General features: G+C 39.4%; 1 pseudogene; it reads right to left on the reverse strand.

Moving 5' to 3' along the window:
* Positions 1-1,221: 1,221 nt before the first annotated feature.
* The window catches only part of LOC117676503 (cytosolic beta-glucosidase-like), a 196,659-nt pseudogene continuing 178,593 nt past the window's right edge, over positions 1,222-19,287 (reverse strand).

A 19,287-nucleotide genomic window follows, 5' to 3' on the forward strand; every position in this document is an offset into this window, starting at 1 on the left:
GTAATGGATTACCAAATCTGCATTTCTAGAAACTGCCCCGGCTCAGAATCTGCTTGGGTGCAGGGAGCTGGGGCTCTGAGTTTCTGTCTCTCTTTTTTATTTCTCTTTTAGAGGAAATATTTTATCTTGCCTTTTTTTAAAAAAAACATTCCTCAAAATATTTCATTCTTCTAGGAGGGGGTGAGTGGGTGCTAACTTTCTACAGCACCAGTCAAAGTTGAGACCAAATAATGGCACCAGAGAGTTGAGTTAAGGGACGTGCATAAGTGCACCAGCGTGCCTACCGTCCCTGTCCTAATATTCCTTTTTACTTACTTTTTTCATGTATTCAAATTATGTTTATACTTTTACCTGTTATCTTATATATGCTTGACAAATAAACTTATGGTTATGATTAAGATGCAGGAGGTGGAACCACTATTATTCAGGACAAGGTGAAAATGTCTCATTTTCTTTTCCTTTCCATTATTCTTAAACCAGGATCTGGTTCACTTCGAATCATCATCTCTTGCTTCTTTTCGTAACTCTTTCTTTCTAGCTTTCGCCTCACCTTACTTATTCCAGGAGAAAAATGGCCTTCCAGAGCCAAAAATAACATTTGGCACCTTAAGCAGTCTGTTTGTGTGTCTGAAATACTATTTTTGACGCTCTCTCTCTTTTTTTGTTTTTACTAGGTACTAGAGAAATCTGCAGGAAAGGAGATCTATTTATTTATTTTTACCCAGAAGTAGTCACGGTCAAAATGGTATATATATGCATCATGGGGTATATGTGTTAGAGAAAGAGAGAAATAGAAGCTGGGGCGAAAAAATAAAGGAAAAGGGGAAAAAAAAAAGAAACGTGTCTTCACTACCATATTGTTGTTTCTATTTTATTTCATTTGTCCTTTACACTCTTCCCCCCAACACCCCCCAGAAATTAAATTTAGCTGCATGCCTTCAGGCTGAGGCTGTTATGCCATGCTTCATTAAGACCCTAATATTTCAGTTGGAACTTTATGCTTACTGCTTGATATTTGTTGGGTCTTATTTTATTTTATTTTTTAAAAAAAACAAGGTTTACAAGGACTGTTCCCATTTCCACACGAAGCCCCTGGTCTTGTGTTGAAGGGAACAATTTCCTGACCCCTGTTTTTTTTTTTAACTCTGAAATATCTTCCCCAGTGGGATCCGTTGTGGCTGCATAAGGGAAAAGGCGGTGTGTTTGAGTCAGGAGTTTTCTCTAGCTTGGCTCATTTTTCAGGTGAGCCATCAAGTCTTTATCTGGCTTCCTGAGTTCTGTGTCCTTCGGTTGAGAGGCATCAGTGAAGCAATGCGCCATTTGGGGGGTGACATTCTGCAGCACACGGGGTTGCTTGCAAAGACAAGGCGGTCTGGCACAGCACCCCGGATCCAGCTGGCAGAGCAACTGGCTGGCAAGAATGGAAGGCGGATCTCGGTGAGACGGAATCTCTCTTAAGGTAGAACATGGAATAGTAGAGTTGAATATATGTATGATTAACAATGGGTAAGAGGTTGTACATTTACAATATGTTTATGAGAAATAAAAATAACAAACTTTTAAAAAATAATAAAAGAATAATAGAGTTGGAAGGGACCTCGGAGGTCTTCTAGTCTAGCCCCCTGCTCGAGCCAGAAAATGTATACCATTTCAGACAAATACCATATTTTAACTATAAGACGCACTTCCACCCACACCCCCCCAAAAAACTGGATGGAAATGCCTGTGCGTCTTATAGACCGAATATGGCCCTGTTTTTGACCTCCCTAAACCCCCTCTCCCCGCTGGGAGGCCTGGGGGCTGCGGAGGGCAAAAATGGGCCCGTTTTTCGCAAAAATTGGCCCATTTTTGGCAAAAATGGGGCATGCAGAGGGTTTGTGAGGCCTGCAGAGTGCTCCTGGGGGCCAGAGGGAAAAAAACCAGATGCGCGGGGAGACCCCCCAAATTTTTTTTTCTTGTTTTCCTCTTTGAAATCTTGGTGCTTCTTATACTCTGGTGCGCCTTATAGTCTGAGAAATATGGTAGTTATCCAGTCTCTTTTTGAAAGCCTCTGGTGATGGGGCATCCACAACTTCTGGAGACAACTTCTGTTCCACTGCTTGATTGTCCTCAGTGTTAGGAAGTTCCTCCTCAATTCCAGGTTGCTTCTCTCCTTGATGAGTTTCCATCCATCGCTTCTTCTCCTGCCTTCTGGTGCTTTGGAGAAGAATCCTCTTCTTTTTGTCAGCCCCTCAAATATTGGAAGACTGCTATCATGTCTCCCCCTAGTCCTTATTTTCATTAGATTAGACATACCCAATTCCTATAACTGCTCTTGTTTTAGGCTCCAGCCCCCTAATCATCTTTGTTGCTCTTGGGACAGCAAGGAAATTCCAGAAGGGTATTGTCCCGTCGTTTCCTGTGGCTGACTCATGGGAGACTTATTTTTCTCGAAATGATGCACTGATGCTTACCTTTTGACACTTTCTGCAGTGGGCTCTTCTCTCAATTTAAACGTTCTTTCTTCTGTCCAAGCATCTGCTAATGAAGGGGGCGACCAACTTTAAACAGCAGGTGTGGTTTAGAAGGCAGAGCAGGAGAACCTCTGTATTAATTTTAGTATCTCAGCAAATGCAAGAGCATTCCTGAAAAGGAACATTCTTGAATTACCTCCACCATTTTGGAAGTAGGATATCAAATCTTGCCTAGATTAAACCCTTTTCTTGTGGGATGTGAGCATGTCTTAGATACATAACATCACTTGGAATACTGCATCCAGTTTTGGTCACCACAGTGTAAAAAAAGACGTGGATACTTTAGAAAGAGTGCAGAGAAGAGCAACAAAGATGATTAGGGGGCTGGAGACATACTAAGAACAGTTGCAGGAATTGAATATGTCTAGTCTAGTGAAAAGGAGGACTAGGGGTGACATGATAGCAGTCTTCCACTATTTGAGGGACTGCAACAAAGAAGAGGGAGTCAATCTATTCTCCAAAACACCTGAAGGCAGGACAAGAAGCAATGGGTGGAAACTAACCAAGGAGAGAAGCAACCTAGATCTAAGGAGAAATTTCCTGACAGTCAGAACAATTAATCAGTGGAACAACTTGCCTCTAGAAGTTGTGAATGCTCCAACACAGGAAGTTTTTAAGAAGAGATTGGATAACCATTTATCTGAAACAGTATAGGGTTTCCTGCCTAAGCAGGGGGTTGGACTAGAAGACCTCCAAGGTCCCTTCCAACTCCGTTATTATTCTATCTATTCCATAGAGTGCCCCACAAAAGCAATACAGCAACAGTGTTGGGATTTAGCTCAATCTGAGGATCTGAGTGGAATGGTCCATGTTTGGTCTCATACATGGCATTTTCCAATCTCAGCATGCGTGGGGGGGGGGTATTAGAGTTCTAAAACATTAGGAAAAAATAGTTTATTTCTTCTAAAAGGAGTTATATTCAACAAGTATGAGACGCTGAATCAAGGCGAGTCCCAAACCCCCTACAATTTACTTCCACCAGTATTTCTCTCAGTAGAATCTCATGATTCGTCTGTCAGTATAGATTTCGACACCTATATGACCAATGCAACTTACGTGTTTAGGCACACATGCACACACACACTCTCTCTCACACACACACAACAAGAGACCAACAAGCTGCTTCAGAGCCATGTCAACTAGACAAACAAGGTCTCCCATGAGTTTAAGCAAGTAGTATTATCATGAGACTGAGACTGAATTCAAGCTATATGTAGAGAAGGAAGAAAATGACCTTGACAGAAAGATGCAAGAACTGTTACTTAGACAAAAAGGGGTGAAAACATTTTGTTTAAGGATGATATTCAGAAGCATCTCAGATAAACATCTCCCTGATTCCCTGCAGTGTAAGGAGGAGGAGAAAGGCCAAGATAACCATACCTTCAAGGTTCTGTTATGAGAGCCAAAGCCCATCACTAGTAAGTAACATGATAGCAGTCTTCCAACATTTGAGGGACTCCTACAAAGATGAGAGGGAGTCAACCTATTTTCCAAAAGACCTGAAGGCAGGAGAAGAAGCAACAGATGGAAACCATCCAAGGAGAGAAGCAACCTGCAACTAAGGAGAAACTTCCTAACGGTGAGAGCAATCAACCAATGGAACAGAAGTTGCCTTCAGAAGTTGTGGGTGCTCCATCATTGGAGGCTTTTAAGAAGACCTTGGACAGCCATTTGTCTGAAATGGTATAGGTTTTCCTGCTTGAGCAGGGGGTTGGACTAGAAGACCTCCAAGGTCCCTTCCAACTCTGTTATTCTATGTTCTAGAGGGGCTGACAGTGTGTCATTCACCGGATCCTCCTTCTCCAGGTGTAGCAAGATGGAAATGACAAAGGAGAAAATGTTTCACCTTGCGGAGACCGAGGTTCCCTTTGGCAAAGCAAAACACAATTTCTAAGAGATGCAAAGACCGGTCGCATTTGTCAAATCATAGAAAAGAGCAGCAGCCCAGTTCACAACTTTATTTTCCTTGAGTTTTTATGCCTCCTTATTAGCGGCTCTTCTCAACACCTGAGAACCTGTCTGGGTCCTTAATTAAGTGGCTACACTTTCTCCCTCCTTTGTCTCTGCTGGAGAAGCAGCTGGAGGCCATTTTTCCGCCTGCTCCCTCAAACCTCCCCATAATTTCCTAGGCTTATTTTGATTATGTGTTTCCTTTCTTCCCTTTAAAAAAAAAAATTATTTAGAGACGAGAGGGAGCCTTCCCTCCTTCCCTCCCTCTCCATCCTCACCTTGGTACAGAAATTGAAAAATAACCATCGTAAGATGCAGCACTCAAACTGCATCAAATTGCAGGTGTATCTCAGGAGCAAACGCTGTCAGAATTCTCTTACTGTGAAAATCTAAGGAGAATTCAAGACATCCTAATTCGTAGAGATTGAGAGGTTTTTTGTTTGTTTTTTGACAGGCAGAGTTACTGAAGTGAGACCTGATTTTCCTGCTTTATGGATTATCTTATCAGCCTCTGTGCCTCTTTCTTTCTTTCTTTTTTGGAGTCGAGAGAATTCCCAGCGGAAACCTCGAGTACTTTCCTAAGCTACTGCATCAGTTTAAAAGCAGAAATGATTAAGCTTCTTAATTTACTCCGTTCCTGAATCTCTCTTATTCTTGAACAAGCAAATGACAAAAGCCAAGGTTTGATAAGGGTTATCACTTTATTGGACTCACACTGAAAATAATTTCTGGTAGGAAACTCACTGAAGTCTGTATCCTAGTGGATACAAAAACACTTCAGCTGATTGCTCTTCTGTTTTCAGATTACGCAGAGATATTTATGCTTTGGGTTTTTCCGTCCATCCTTTCAAAACAACAATATGGGTATTTTATAAGACAGTAATTTCTAACAATTCACTATCAGCAAGAGAGGCTTTTGTAAGCATCTATCACTTCAGACACAAAGGCCAATTTTTGCAAAATGTTAATGTGTATTTTTTGTTAAAAATAAATAAATAAAAATGCAAGACGACTGAACTATTTTTAAATGCCAGCATCAAAAAGGAATCTTTTATCGCTCATGAAACTTACCGATGTTGCAGATAGGGATTCGTAGTTATTGTTTGTTGTAAGAGCAAAGAGGCTGTCAAAATAATAAATAAGCCCCAGTTTGCCAAAAAGAGATTTTTGTAGTTCGTATTTTTAATATGACATTCTTTAGTATTTTTTTTTCCCTGCTAAAATGCCAGCTTCCAAATTACTGTGTTTGGAATTGAGTCTTTCAAAACTCTGAAATTCACCCTTTCTTTCTTGTTTAGAATCTCTTTTTAGCCTGGCTAATAAAATCTCAGCTGTAAGAATAAAATCAAACAATTAAAAGGAGTCTGTGTTTAGAAAACGGGGAAATTGAACGATTGAAAGGGTAAAATAAAGATGTGGGATTAATTCATAACTTGATTGCATGTTGTGTTTTGACATCTTTATTCCCCAAATAACACCTAATATTCCCTAGATCACAAAGACAGCATACTGTTACTGATATAATGTCCACTTTTGCCCTCCTGATTCTTAAGTGATTCTTCTGATCCGTTTGCACGAAGTGTTGCTTGCATAAAACGTTTCTGTGCAATCTTATTTTTTTAAAGAAAATCCTGAAATGCTCTTGCTGTCTGCAAGGAGTATCAATCCTTCCATTCCCCATCATCCAGTCAGAACGGAAGAAGCTTCTTGAGATGAGAAGCGAAAGGTCTTCAAAAGAAAAACCAAGGAAGTCCAGTTGCCTCCTGAAAAAAAGCACCTTTGAGATTTGAAACTGATATTTTTAAAAAAACCCTTCACATTGTTTAAAATGCTGACCCAACCATACCTTGGACTCTATCTTTGTCACAATATATTTCAGTATGAATATTCAGGTATTAACAGGTCACCAGTAACTTCTCCAGACAATTATTTATCCTTTCTATTGATATTTTGTGTTTGCCTTTTTTCAGAGTTCTTTGCCCTTCATTGATTGCACCAATCTTTATTTGTTCATCCCTACTTCTTCCTTATTTAATTCCTCCTTCTTGCTTCAATGATTACCCAAGAGCGTTTTTTTGTTATCTTTGGCAAGCCAGAGTCATTTAAAAGGTTCACCCTTCTCAATTGCCTTCCATGACTCTTGGTCTGCTGGGGTATCTTAGCTGTTGATGCCTGAAATTAGAATTTGTAGGGTTGGTGGTAGGACATACCATTTGGAGGTCAATCGCTTTAGAACTTGATTTGTCCAGCGTAGGGGAATCATAGCAAGCAAATGGGGAAAACATTTGAACTTATGAAGGTGTCTTATTCAACAGCTAGGAGGAGCTCTGGTGGCTCAGCAGACTAAAACACTGTTACTAACATCCACTTACATCTGCTGCCTGCAATTACTGCAAGTTCGAATCTCCCCAGGCTCAAGGTTGACTCAGCCTTCCATCCTTTCTAAGGTAGGTGAAATGAGGACCCAGATTGTGGGGGCAATAAGCTGACTTTGTATAAATATACAAAAGGATCAAGGCTATTGCTTAGCGCATTGTAAGCCGCCCTGAGTCTCCGGAGAAGGGCGGCATATAAATCAAATTTAAAAAAACAAACAAACAAACAAACAAACAAACAAAAAACAGCTGAATGTTTTTCCAATATTTTGGAATAATTCCAATATTTCCAATAATTACAACTACCAATATTTTTACATTTTAAACCCAAATCATCTGACTCCCAGAGCAGACTAGAATTTAAAAATTAGATGATGCCGACAGCTTATGATTCTAGTAACCTTTGTAATATTAGCATCCATTGCTAATACATCGTTTTTAACATCCCACCCCAAAATGTGATGTTTTATAGTAGGGGGGTCAAACTCGCTTTCATTGAGGGCCTCATCAAGGGGACGAGGGTGGGCGTGGCCAGGGTGTTTGTGTTGGACCTCGGGGACGAGGGTGGGCGTGGCCAGGGTGGGCGTGGCCAGCTCAAAGTCACTCGTGTTGGGGGTGCCTGCCGTGGCCCAAGCACTCTGCCAGTGGAAATGAGCTCCCAAGTTCTGTTTTTGGCTGCGATGGCTTCCTACAACCCTCTGCCAGTGAAAACGGAGCTCCATTTTTTCTGGCAGAGGCCGGTCCTTGGCTTTTCCAGGTTTGACACCTCTGTTCTATAGTTTTAATTAATTAATTTCTGGCCTACCTTTAATGCCAATAGAGAAAGCTCAAGGGAACTCATCTTAAAAAAAAAAAGAGAATAACACATACTTAAAAAAAGGAAAAAGGAAAAAAAAACAAACCTAAAACTGATCCCACTGGAGATATCATATTTCTGGTAACTGTTAATTCAGAAAAAACTGCAGGGGTTTGCATGGCACAATTCTTAGCTAGAGCTTCCCAAAGATATTCTGTGAATATTGTCATTTATTGTCATTTACTCTTTTTGAAAAAGGCCAGATAAATAATGCTTTAATTGAATCCATCAAGGTATAAAATATCAGCAGCCACGTTGGCTAATTACTAGTTTATAAATTAACTCATTAACTAACAAAGGTAATTAAAGAGGCTCGGGAAGCATTAGAAAAATCTGCAGAACATCTATAGAAAATGTCTGGTGTTTTCTAATGCTGATTAGGATGAAGATATTCAGGAAATTTGAGGCTTACTAGTTTCTCCAGCTTCTACGATGCTTCCAAGAAATGGAAATTATTCATAACTCAGAGATCCATTTCCCCTCAAATATTCAGTAAGTTTCTTCTCCACATCTATTGGACACCTCTACACCACCAAAAAAAAGTTGTGCTAGCATCCCAAAGACCCCTCTTTGGACAAAACATCACAACTGGTCACCTCGAAAATTAATCTGCTCCAAGACAATTTTTTTAAAAAATGTTCTTTAAACTCCCTGAATTTGAGGAGCCAATGTTCCCTTAATAAAGATGACTTCCAAAGTTCTTCATTCTTAGAATTTCCCCAGAGGATTGCTTAGAATTCTGGGAGTTAAAATCCACATGTTTAGAAGTTGAAAATGTAGTGTTTTCATATGTTTAGAATAGAATAGAATAGAATAGAATATGGAATAGAGTAGAGTAGAGTGGAATGAATATAGAAAAAAATAAAAGAATAGAATGGAATATGGAGCAGAGTAGAATAGAGTAGAGTAGAGTAGAGTAGAATAGAGTAGAGTAGAGAATGGAATGAAAATAGAATAGAAATAGAAATAGAAATAGAGAATGGAATGAATAGAGAATGGAATGGAATAAAATAGAGAATGGAATGGAATAAAATAGAAATAGAAGTAGAAGTAGAAGTAGAAGTAGAAGTAGAAGTAGAAGTAGAAGTAGAAATAGAAATGAAATAGAAATAGAGAATGGAATGAAAATAGAATGGAATGGAATGGAATGGAATGGAATAAAATACAGAATAGAATAGAATAGAATAGAATAGAATAGAATAGAATGGAATGGAATGGAATGGAATGGAATGGAATGGAATGGAATGGAATGGAATGGAATGGAATAGACTAGACTAGACTAGACTAGACTAGACTAGAATAGAATAGAATAGAATAGAATAGAATAGAATAGAATAGAATAGAATAGAATAGAATAGAATAGAATAGAATAGAATAACAGAGTCGGAAGGGACCTAGGAGGTCTTCTAGTCCAACCCCCTGCTTAGGCAGGAAACCCTACACCACTTCAGACAAATGGTTGTCCAACATCTTCTTAAAAACTTCCAGTGTTGGAGCATTTACAACTTCTGGAGGCAAGTTCTGTTCCACTGATTCATTGTTCTAACTGTCAGATGTCTGACTTGATGTTATGAGCATCTTATGTTAGACCAACAATGGTCAATATGAATGTTGTGATACAGCAGATAAGAGTCTTTGGAAGGCTTCTATTACAGACTTGCCAAAGTTGGACGCAGTCAACAATACAGTATGTTTACCTGTAGAGGTAATCCTCACCTTATGATCACAATGGAACACCAAATTTCCATTGTTAAGTGAGACAGTTGTTCAGTGAGTTTTTATGACCATTTTATGACCTTCCTTGCCACAGTTGTTAAATGAATCTGGCTTCCCCGTTGACTTTGCTTGTCAGGAGGTCGTAAAAGGGGACCACGTGACATTGCAATGGTTACGAGACAGTTGCCAAGTTTCTGAATTTTGAGCGCATGGTTTTGGGGATGCTGCAACGTTCATAAGTATGAACAGTGATGCTAAGTAACTTTTTTTTTTTGGTAACTTTAAAGAGTCACTAATCAAACTGTTGTAAGTCTAGGATGGCCTGTGGTGGTTAAAGCATCTGGCAAGAAATTGGAAAATTTCAGCTGGGTGACCTTGGGCCAGCCGCTCTCTCTCAGCCCTAAGAAGAAGGGAAGGGCAAACCACTTTCAAAGCATCTTGTAGGAATACTGATTCAGCCAGTTGCCTGGAGTCAAAACCCAAACCAACAAACCAACAAAAGGGGATACACATAGACACCCAAATAATAAAATAAAAAAGTAACACAACGCACAAAAAGAGTGAGGACAAAGAAATGCATGGAAGCCACAAGATACAGCAAAAGTGAGGGTTCCTCCCCACAACTCTACTTAATATAAAGAAAATTAGGATGGTCCTTTGGTGAGGAAAATAGCCAGAGCTGGTTGGGCTTAGTAGTTAAGAAACAGGGAGGGAGGAAGGGAGGGAGGGAGGGAGGGAGGGAGGGAGGGAGGAAGGAAGGGAGGGAGAGAGGGTGGGAGGGAGGGTGGGAGGAAGGAAGGAAGGAAGGGAAGGTGGGAGGAGGGAGGAAGAGAGGGAGGGTGGGAGGGAGGGAGAGAAGGAAGGAAGGAAGGAAGGAAGGAAGGAAGGAAGGAAGGAAGGAAGGAAGGAAGGAAGGAAGGAAGGCTATGAAAATGTCTACTTTCTACTAGAAGGCAAAATATAGGTGAAACATGAACTTAATAATAAATATATAATAACACTAATAAATTAAAGCTATATGCTGCCTGCCTTTTTAGTTCTATAAAAATAAATAATTGAGAAGGAAGGGGGAAAAATGCAAGGGAAATTGAAGGAAAACTTGTCAGGGGAGAATTATATGGCATAAAAATGCACAGAGTGGCAAAGAGATCGCTAAACTTCTCTTAAAGGAGAAATATGTAGGTGCCAGAAGGTGATTCCGGGCCCAACGGGGAATGAAATATGGCTACTATACGTTCAGTATTGCTAAGGGAGCATATAAAGTTCAAAAGCGCTAGCTGCCCATCCTTATCATTTCTTCACCAATTTGTCTGCATTTCAACCCAAAATTTTCTGACGTTTGCAAGTCCTCCAGGCAGACAGAAAGACAAAGATTTCCCCCCGCAGCTTTCCTTTTGCTAACCTGATCTTCAACTTACGTTATTTCTTCTATTATGATTTAAGTTGATAGCTATTTAGTATCCTATTATTATCTCTGAGTATTGTATCTTATGATTTATTGATGATTGTATTTTATGATTATGATCATGATTTATGGGTGGATACGACCTCGTAGATGATCCTCACTCTGTCAAGGACCTTGGAGTACTCATCTCTAATGATCTAAGTGCCCGAGCCCACTATAACAGCATTGCCAAAAAGGCATTAAGAGTTGTTAACCTAATCTTGCGAAGTTTCTTCTCCAGTAATGTTGTACTGCAAACTAGGGCATACAAAACTTTTGCTAGACCAATTCTCGAATACAGCTCATCTGTCTGGAACCCACACTACATATCAGACATAAATACAATCGAAAGAGTTCAGAGATATTTCACGAGAAGAGTCCTCCATTCCTCCACTCACTTTATACCACCAGACTTGAAATTTTGGCCTTAGACAATTTAGAACTATGCCGCCTTCCATCTGTCCTAAGCGTAGTACATAAAATTATCTGCTACAATGTCCTACCTGTCAATGACTACTTCAGCTTCAACCGCAATAATACATGAGCAAATAATAGATACAAATTTATGGTAAACCACACCAAACTCGACTGCAGGAAATACAACTTCAGCAACAGAGTGGTCAATGCCTGGAATGCACTACCTGACTCTGTGGTTTCTTCCCCAAACACCCAAACCATAGACTGTCTACCATGGACCTCACCCCATTCCTAAGAGGTCTGTAAGGGGCGTGCATAAGCGCACCAGCGTGCCTTCCGTTCCTGTCCTAATGTCCCCTTTTATTCCTATCCATTTCCTATATTCGTATGATTTATCACTTGTTTTTTGTATGTACACTGAGAGCTTCTGCACCGGAGACAAATTCCTTGTGTGTGTGTCCAATCACACTTGGCCAATAAAGCTGTTCTGTTCTGTTCTGTTCTGTTCTGTTCTGTTCTACTCTACTCTACTCTACTCTACTCTACTCTACTCTACTCTACTCTACTCTTCATTATTCTATTCTATTCTATTCCTATTTCTATTATTTCTAATTCTATTCTATTTCTATTATTTCTATTTCTATTCTGTTCTGTTCTGCTCTGCTCTGTTCTGTTCTATTCTACACTCTATTCTTCATTATTCTATTCTATTCTATTCTATTCTATTCTATTCTATTCTATTCTATTCTATTCCTATTCCTATTATTTCTATTCTATTCTATTCTATTCTATTCTATTCTATTCTATTCTATTCTATTCTATTCTATTCTATTCTATTCTACAAATGTTAACGGGGCTCATACCAATAAACCTAAAAGTACTATGCTTGTAATGACTCCCAAATATTCTTTGTGTATATCTCTTACCCTCTTCCACATTGATATCAGCTGTATAGCCTCTGTGGATTTGCCCTTCTGCAAATTACATGGAAATACGTTTACCTTACAGCACTGGATGGATTCCTTATGCCTTGATTATGTCCCACCAGGTGTCAACTCTTAGCCAACACATACATCTTCTCCAGGTGCAGGTGTGGGTATGAGTCCAGGTCTAAGTCTAAGTCTTGGGATTAGGTGATTTCCCCAACCAAGTCCTTGGATTCATGTAAATATTATTATGATAAATACAACTGAATATAGAATAAATACAATGGAATATATCAAATAGAGTTTATGTTCAGGAAAATTTACATATATTTGGGGAAGAACAAAACTGCCAGTTGTAATAAATAAATGAGACATATAAGAGTGATGAATTTTGAGATATCATAATATATTAAGTTTGCTACTATAAACTAGAAAATGCATTTTCATTCGAAGATAAAAAGAAATGAAGTGTTCTGTAAGTTTTGATTAAGGATTATGCATAATAAAAAATTGCACCCTATGACGAACTAAGAAAAGATAACCGGTTGAAATCAGGAATATAAAAAGCTCAGTTACTCAATTTTTTTTTTTTCTGGTCTAACGTTTCCTTTTCTCTAACCAAATAAAATTCTATGAACTTGAAAATGAAAGGTATTTGCACCAGGTAAGTAGTCTGTGTAAAAAGAAGTGTCAGATTTCCAGGGCACGGAATGGTACTAGTCATGCCATCACTGAACATGTCAGGTTTTCCATGTTATTATTTTAATTGAGCTTTTCTGACGAGGCCTCTGACTTGTATCGAGAAATAGAACCACTGAACTCGAGTCATTACGAATATAGTTAAATAGACGACTTCTAATTCAGCTTGAAATACCTTTGGGAGGTGAAATAACAGCATGTATATCGTATTGCGTAGATGATATAAAGTTACATGAGATACTTAACACTGGAAATGTGCAAAGAGCTGATTTGCAAAAATAAATATAAATAAATGAAAAGGAAGAAGGCAGCCACAAGTATGTGCATAAACTCTAGGTTCCTATAAATTTGCAAATGCATTCCTGCATTTACAATAGCAAACACACTCTTCATTGTAAATTAATCTGAGAAGGACATTTTTGAAATGAAATGAAAAAATAAATAAATAAAAATAGCCAAACTGGTTTGCAATTAGATCACCAAGCAATTAGATCAGTGGTTCAAGTAATTTCAGGATTCAAGTAATTTAATAACTGGTTCTCTGCCCTAATGATTCCTTACAACAACCAGTTTGCCAAACTGCTCAGAAAGTTAACAACCGGTTCTCCCGAAGTGGTGCGAACTGGCTGAATCCCACCACTGAATTAGATAAATAAAGTCGATTAAAAATCACCCAACAGTCACACTGATAAATAATCTTAGGTATTAGTTAAAAATTATTTCCTGTGTCCATTTTTGGGCGGTCGAGTTGTTGAGTTATCCAAGTTCAGAGCTAAAATTTGTATTAAACTGGGGGGCAGGGTAGTAGCTGAATCCTACAGATTACATTGCCATTAGATCTGCTCACAAAGAAAATATGTAGGTTGAGATGAGTAGGTTAGCAAGCATTAAAATTCATCAGAATTCAGCATTGCCCATGGGGAGAGCTGGAGGAAAGAGACTTTTGAGGTTCCTCTTTCCGTTGGCCCAAAGATTATCTCAATTTATTCTCCAAAGCCCCTGAAGGCAGGACAAGAAACAACGGATGGAAACTAACCAAGGAGAGGAGCAACCTGGAATTAAGGAGAAACTTCCTAGCAGTGAGGACAATTAACCAGTTTGCCTTCAGAAGCTGTGGATGCTCCAATACTGGAGCTTTTAAAGAACAGACTGGACAACCACTTGTCTGAAATGGTATAGGACCTCCTGCTTGAGCAGAGGGTTGGACTAGAAGACCTCCGAGGTCCCTTCCAGTTCTATTCTGATTGAACGTAGAGAAAATGCACCAAGTGGGAAGTTGGCGTAAAGGAGTAGACAGATGATCTTTGCCTGCCCCTTCATTTGGACAGAAGATCATGCTATGGATCCTGTTGACCAAGGAATTCCATCTGGTAGGGTGCAGGAGAAGAGCCTTTTCTGCTGTGGCTTTCCCTCTTTGAAACACTGTGTCCCTTGATGTGTGATAGGCTCCATCTTCTTACTCTTGCAAAGGGCTGAAGTCCTGGCTCTACCAACTGCCTTGGGGGTGTCCCGCTCTGAAGGTGGTTAGTAGGCTGAGAAGGAGATCCTTCTTCCCACCCTGTTTATGCAAAAGGTAGGAGCAGAGAAGGTCAGCCAGGTTACTCACAAGGAGGCAGCCTCACCCCTCTTGATGGACTGCACCAGAAGCATAGTAGACAGATGGAGGCGATGCTTGGAACAACGGGCTCATTTCCTAGCTGTGTGTTTTATGGTTGTCGTGATTCCTGCCTCATTTTGGATTGATACCCTGTTTGGAACTGAATTATGCCTTGGAATCTCTGGACTTTCCTTGCCTTGTGAGCTCTCTTGTGTGTGGATGTAAGTTTGCCTGGAGGATTTATTTTGTTTGAGAAACTTTTAAGTGCTTTGTGAGTCAATGCAGATGCAGCTGAACAAGGCGCCGCCATCTTGAATCAAGACCTTGGTTCCTAATGCCATGTGTCTTATAAACTCACAAGATTCTTTCTTTCTTTCTTTTTCGCCATATATATGTATACATCTGAACTAGACTGTCATATATCTCTGTATCATATACGTGTGTGTATGTGGGTATATGCATAATGGTTATCTGAGAGCTGAATGCCACAAAATTTCATTTTAATGAATGCTGATTAGTGTACATTTAAAGTGGCAATAATTATTCTATTCTATTCTATTCCATTCCATTCCATTCCATTCCATTCCATTCCATTCCATTCCATTCCATTCCATTATTTTCTATTCTATTCTATTTCTATTTCTATTTCTATTTCTATTTCTATTTCTATTTCTATATGCTACATGCTAAATGCTACATTCTATTTCTATTTCTATTCTATTCTGCATTCTGTTCTGTTCTGTTCTGTTCTGTTCTGTTCTATCTTTGTGGACTCTTCAGCCATTGCTCCGTGGCCTAACATTGGTCTGCTCATGGCTGGGTTTATTGAGACAGTTTTGGGTTCTTGCAAAGGGAATTGCTGGGGAATATTAATAAACTCAACTTAGATTCTAACGGAAAGTCCTCCTCAGGACTCAGAAAGTTCTTACCTCCGATCAGTTCTAACTTGACCTCTCCAGAGGATCCGAGTTCAACGACAGAACGACTCGCCTGCCAGATAAACAGAATGGCCCAAAAAAGCAAAGTTTATCCTTCATTCCTCCCACTGCAGACAAAACCTTTTCCAACGCTGAGTAAAATTGGACCCCACCACCAATCAGTTCCTTCCGACTCTAGTTGATTAATCTGCTGATTAGTCTTACCAACTCTGCTCCTGAACGAGCTCTCCACGAATGCATAAACTCTCCTTCAGCTGAACTCTTCGGCAAATTCCTTGATTAAAGCTCTTCAGAGACCCTGAAGAGAAGCTGCAGTTCTTCTGACCACCCAGGAAACTGGATTTGTTAACACCTCATTTACATTGGCTACTACTTAGCAGCTGTTTGTGGGAAACGGTGCCTGCAGAGTTATCTGGAGTATCGGAAGGAAGGGAGAAATTAATTGCAGAGCCGTAAGTTCCCTCATCATCATTAGCAGCAGCCCCACAAACACTTGTTCAGAGCAGGCAGTGTTTAATGAGGCTCTAACAAGGCAGATTGTGGAGAATTCAACAAAATATATATTACTCAACATTCCAGGAGGATGTTGCCTTGAGTTACCACGGCCAGGTAGACCTAACTACAAACTATTTCATTTGCCTTTCAATATGTCTATGGAGATTCTCCGTCATCCATGGCTGTTGTCCCCAAAAGGTGCTTTTTCAAAAGGCAACTGGAGTTTGCTTGAAGAAGTTTCGCTTCTCATCCAGGAAGCTTCTTCAGTTCTGAGTTCAGTTCTTCTTTTTCTTCTTCATCAGTCATGTCTCTGTGGGCCTCCTTTTCAATTGCCTTTGTTGGCCAAGAAGAGGGAAAGTCTTGCTTCCAAAATGCATGGAATAATTACATTATTTGTTATCCTTCTTGTCCAAGTCCCCAAGCTGCCTTTTTTCAGGAGGCAACTGGACTTCTTTGGTTTTTCTTTGAAGATGTTTCACTTCTCATCCAGGCTTCTTGGATGAGAAACAAAACTTCTTCAAGGAAAAAACAAAGAAAGTCCATTCAGAACTGAAGAAGCTTCTCGTATGAGATGCGAAAGGTCTTCAAGGAAAAAACAAAGAAAGTCCATTCAGAACTGAAGAAGCTTCTTGGATGAGAAGTAAAAGGTCTTCAAAGAAATAAACAAAGTCCAATCAGAACTGAAGAAGCTTCTTAGATGAGAAGCAAAACTTCTTCAAGGAAAAAACAAAGAAAGTCCATTTAGAACAGAAGAAGCTGCTTCTTCTTCTTTTTTTTTTTAATTTGATTTATATGCCGCCCTTCTCCAGAGACTCAGGGCGGCTTACAATGCGTTAAGCAATAGCCTTCATCCTTTTGTATATTTATACAAAGTCAGCTTATTGCCCCCACAAACTGGGTCCTCAATTTACCTACCTTAGAAAGGATGGAAGGCTGAGTCAACGTTGAGCCTGGCGAGATTCGAACCAGCAGTAAATGCAGGCAGCTGTGTTAATGACAGGGTGCTCTAGACCACTGTGCTATCAAGGCTCCTATCCTTGGATGAGAAGCAAAACTTCCTCAAGGAGAAAACAAAGAAAGTCCATTCAGAACTGAAGAAGCTTCTTGGATGAGAAGCAAAACTTCTTCAAGAAAAAAACAAAGAAAATCCATTCAGAAGTGAAGAAGCTTCTTGGATGAGAAGCAAAACTTCTTCAAGGAAAAAACAAGCAAGTACGGTTGCCTCTTGAAAAAAGCACCTTTGGGACAACCAGGACCTGGAGGACTGAGAATCTCCATAGACACCTGCTGTTAAAATACTAGCAATAATTTTCTCCAGCATCACACTTCCAGTTTAGTCTACAGCTCTTCGGAGTTCCTGATCCAAGCAATGCTATCATTTCTGTTTCATTGAACTTCTATTTCTTGTAGCTGCTTGTATTTTAAAGGCTGGACCACGAAGTCAAACTAATTGTACAAGAAGACAATGAAGAAACATTCCCATATCTGTCACCAGAAAAGTGACTTGTAGATGACCATGAAGTCATCAAAAATCAAAGACAATGATGCTTTTTACAGATATGTATCTAATGGAGTATTATCAAAATGCATTACTAAATTAATATCTTAATACATTTAACACAGAATTGCATTCTGAAGTAAATTTAATATATCCAGAGATAGTAATATTTAATATATGTCAGTATATATCAGTAATATACTCAGCACATGCTCAGTATTCCTACAGCCAATTAATGTTTTTAAAAATAATTGTATTTTTCTGTATTGTCCATTTTTAAAAACTATTGTTCATCTCTCTTTAAGTACATCAATCTCTTTGCATAGAATTTTTTAATTTTTCATACAACTTTCACCTGGCAAAACAGTATTTCTTCCTCAAAGTCAAGCACCCTTTAATTTAAGCAATATTTACTCAAGTCAATATATTTTTATCGAAGCCAACAGGACTTAATTTAAAGCAACTGATTTTTCACTGAGCTGAATGTGTTAAATCAATCATATCTTTAAAAGTGTCAATAACTTATGTAAAAAGTATTGTTTGAAGCATTTCTGTCTGGGACAAAGCGGGTTGGCCTGGGCTCCTCAAATGGGCCCTTGTTTGGTGAGCTTTGCCCCATTTTACAACCTGTCTTGCTGCAGTTGTTAAGTGAGTCACTACCATTGTTAAGTTAGTAACATGGTCCATTTGGTTGTTAAGTGAATCTGGTTTCCCCACTGACTTTGCTTGTCGCAAAAGGGGCTCCCACAATCCCGGAATACTGCAACCGTCATAAATACATGCCAGTTTCCAAGCATTTTGATCACATGACGGTTGTGTGAAGAATGTTCCTAAGTCACTTTTTCCAGGGCCATTATAACTTTAAATGCCACTAAATGAATGGTTGTAACTTGAGGTTGTAACTACCTGTATTGCTGTAAGAACAGAGGGAGCCCCATGGAAACACGTCAATCAAAAGAGACAAAGATCGGAAAATGTGACAGGGTGAGTCATTAAATGATCTATTTAATACGCAACTAATATTACAATCTTGTTTACAGAGGGGTGTGGGGGCCTAGAGGTGAAGCTCTAGCCTCACAATCAGGTGGTTGTGAGTTCGATCCTAGGTAGAGGCAGATATTTCTCTCTCTGGGCACAATGAGAATATATCAGCTGAACAAAACTCCGCATTGGCAACAGGAAGGGCATCCGGCCAGTAAAACACGAGCTCCATTCAATTGCTCAGATTCCACCCTGCAAGGGATTATGGGATCGTTAAAAGATGATTACAATATTGCTTACAGCAAGTCCAAATCTGATTTATTGCATTTTTAAAAAAAATATTGGGTTCTTTTCTTCCTTTGCACCTGAATTAAGGGAACAATTCTGCCTTGTACTCCCCTCGTTGGAATTCTGACCTTTTGCATGGCTTTAAATGCATTAAGTCAGAATTCTGGAGCTTTAAAGAGCAGCACACTTCGCACGCTTGTTTGTACAGAAGGGGTGGGAATACTCCGAAGGAGGCCGCGAAGCTGACTTCGGAGGTTTGCAAATCATTTTGCCCAATTCAAATCTGACGGCCGATATTTCCCGTCGGTGTTGCCTTCACAGATGTTCCCCAGCCTTGTAAAAAGCATTGTCGTAACGATTCCACAGGAAGAGCAAATACGTTGAGTTTTGCTCTGCCACTTTGTAGGTCTCAGAGCTCTCCAAAGTTCTCCCTGGGTTATTACAAAAAAAAAAAAAAAATCATGTGAATCCCTTTTCTATCCAAAACAGAAAAAATGTCAACCGTGTCAATTCTTAAACTTTCTAATTAAGTGCATTGAAAGACTTTCTCCCATGCATGTAGAAAACTTTTCTTTGTGTTATCTGCAAACAGTA

The sequence above is a fragment of the Pantherophis guttatus genome, chromosome 8 (assembly GCF_059756535.1).
Source record: "Pantherophis guttatus breed Tessera chromosome 8, ASM5975653v1, whole genome shotgun sequence".
Taxonomy (NCBI): Eukaryota; Metazoa; Chordata; class Lepidosauria; order Squamata; family Colubridae; genus Pantherophis; species Pantherophis guttatus.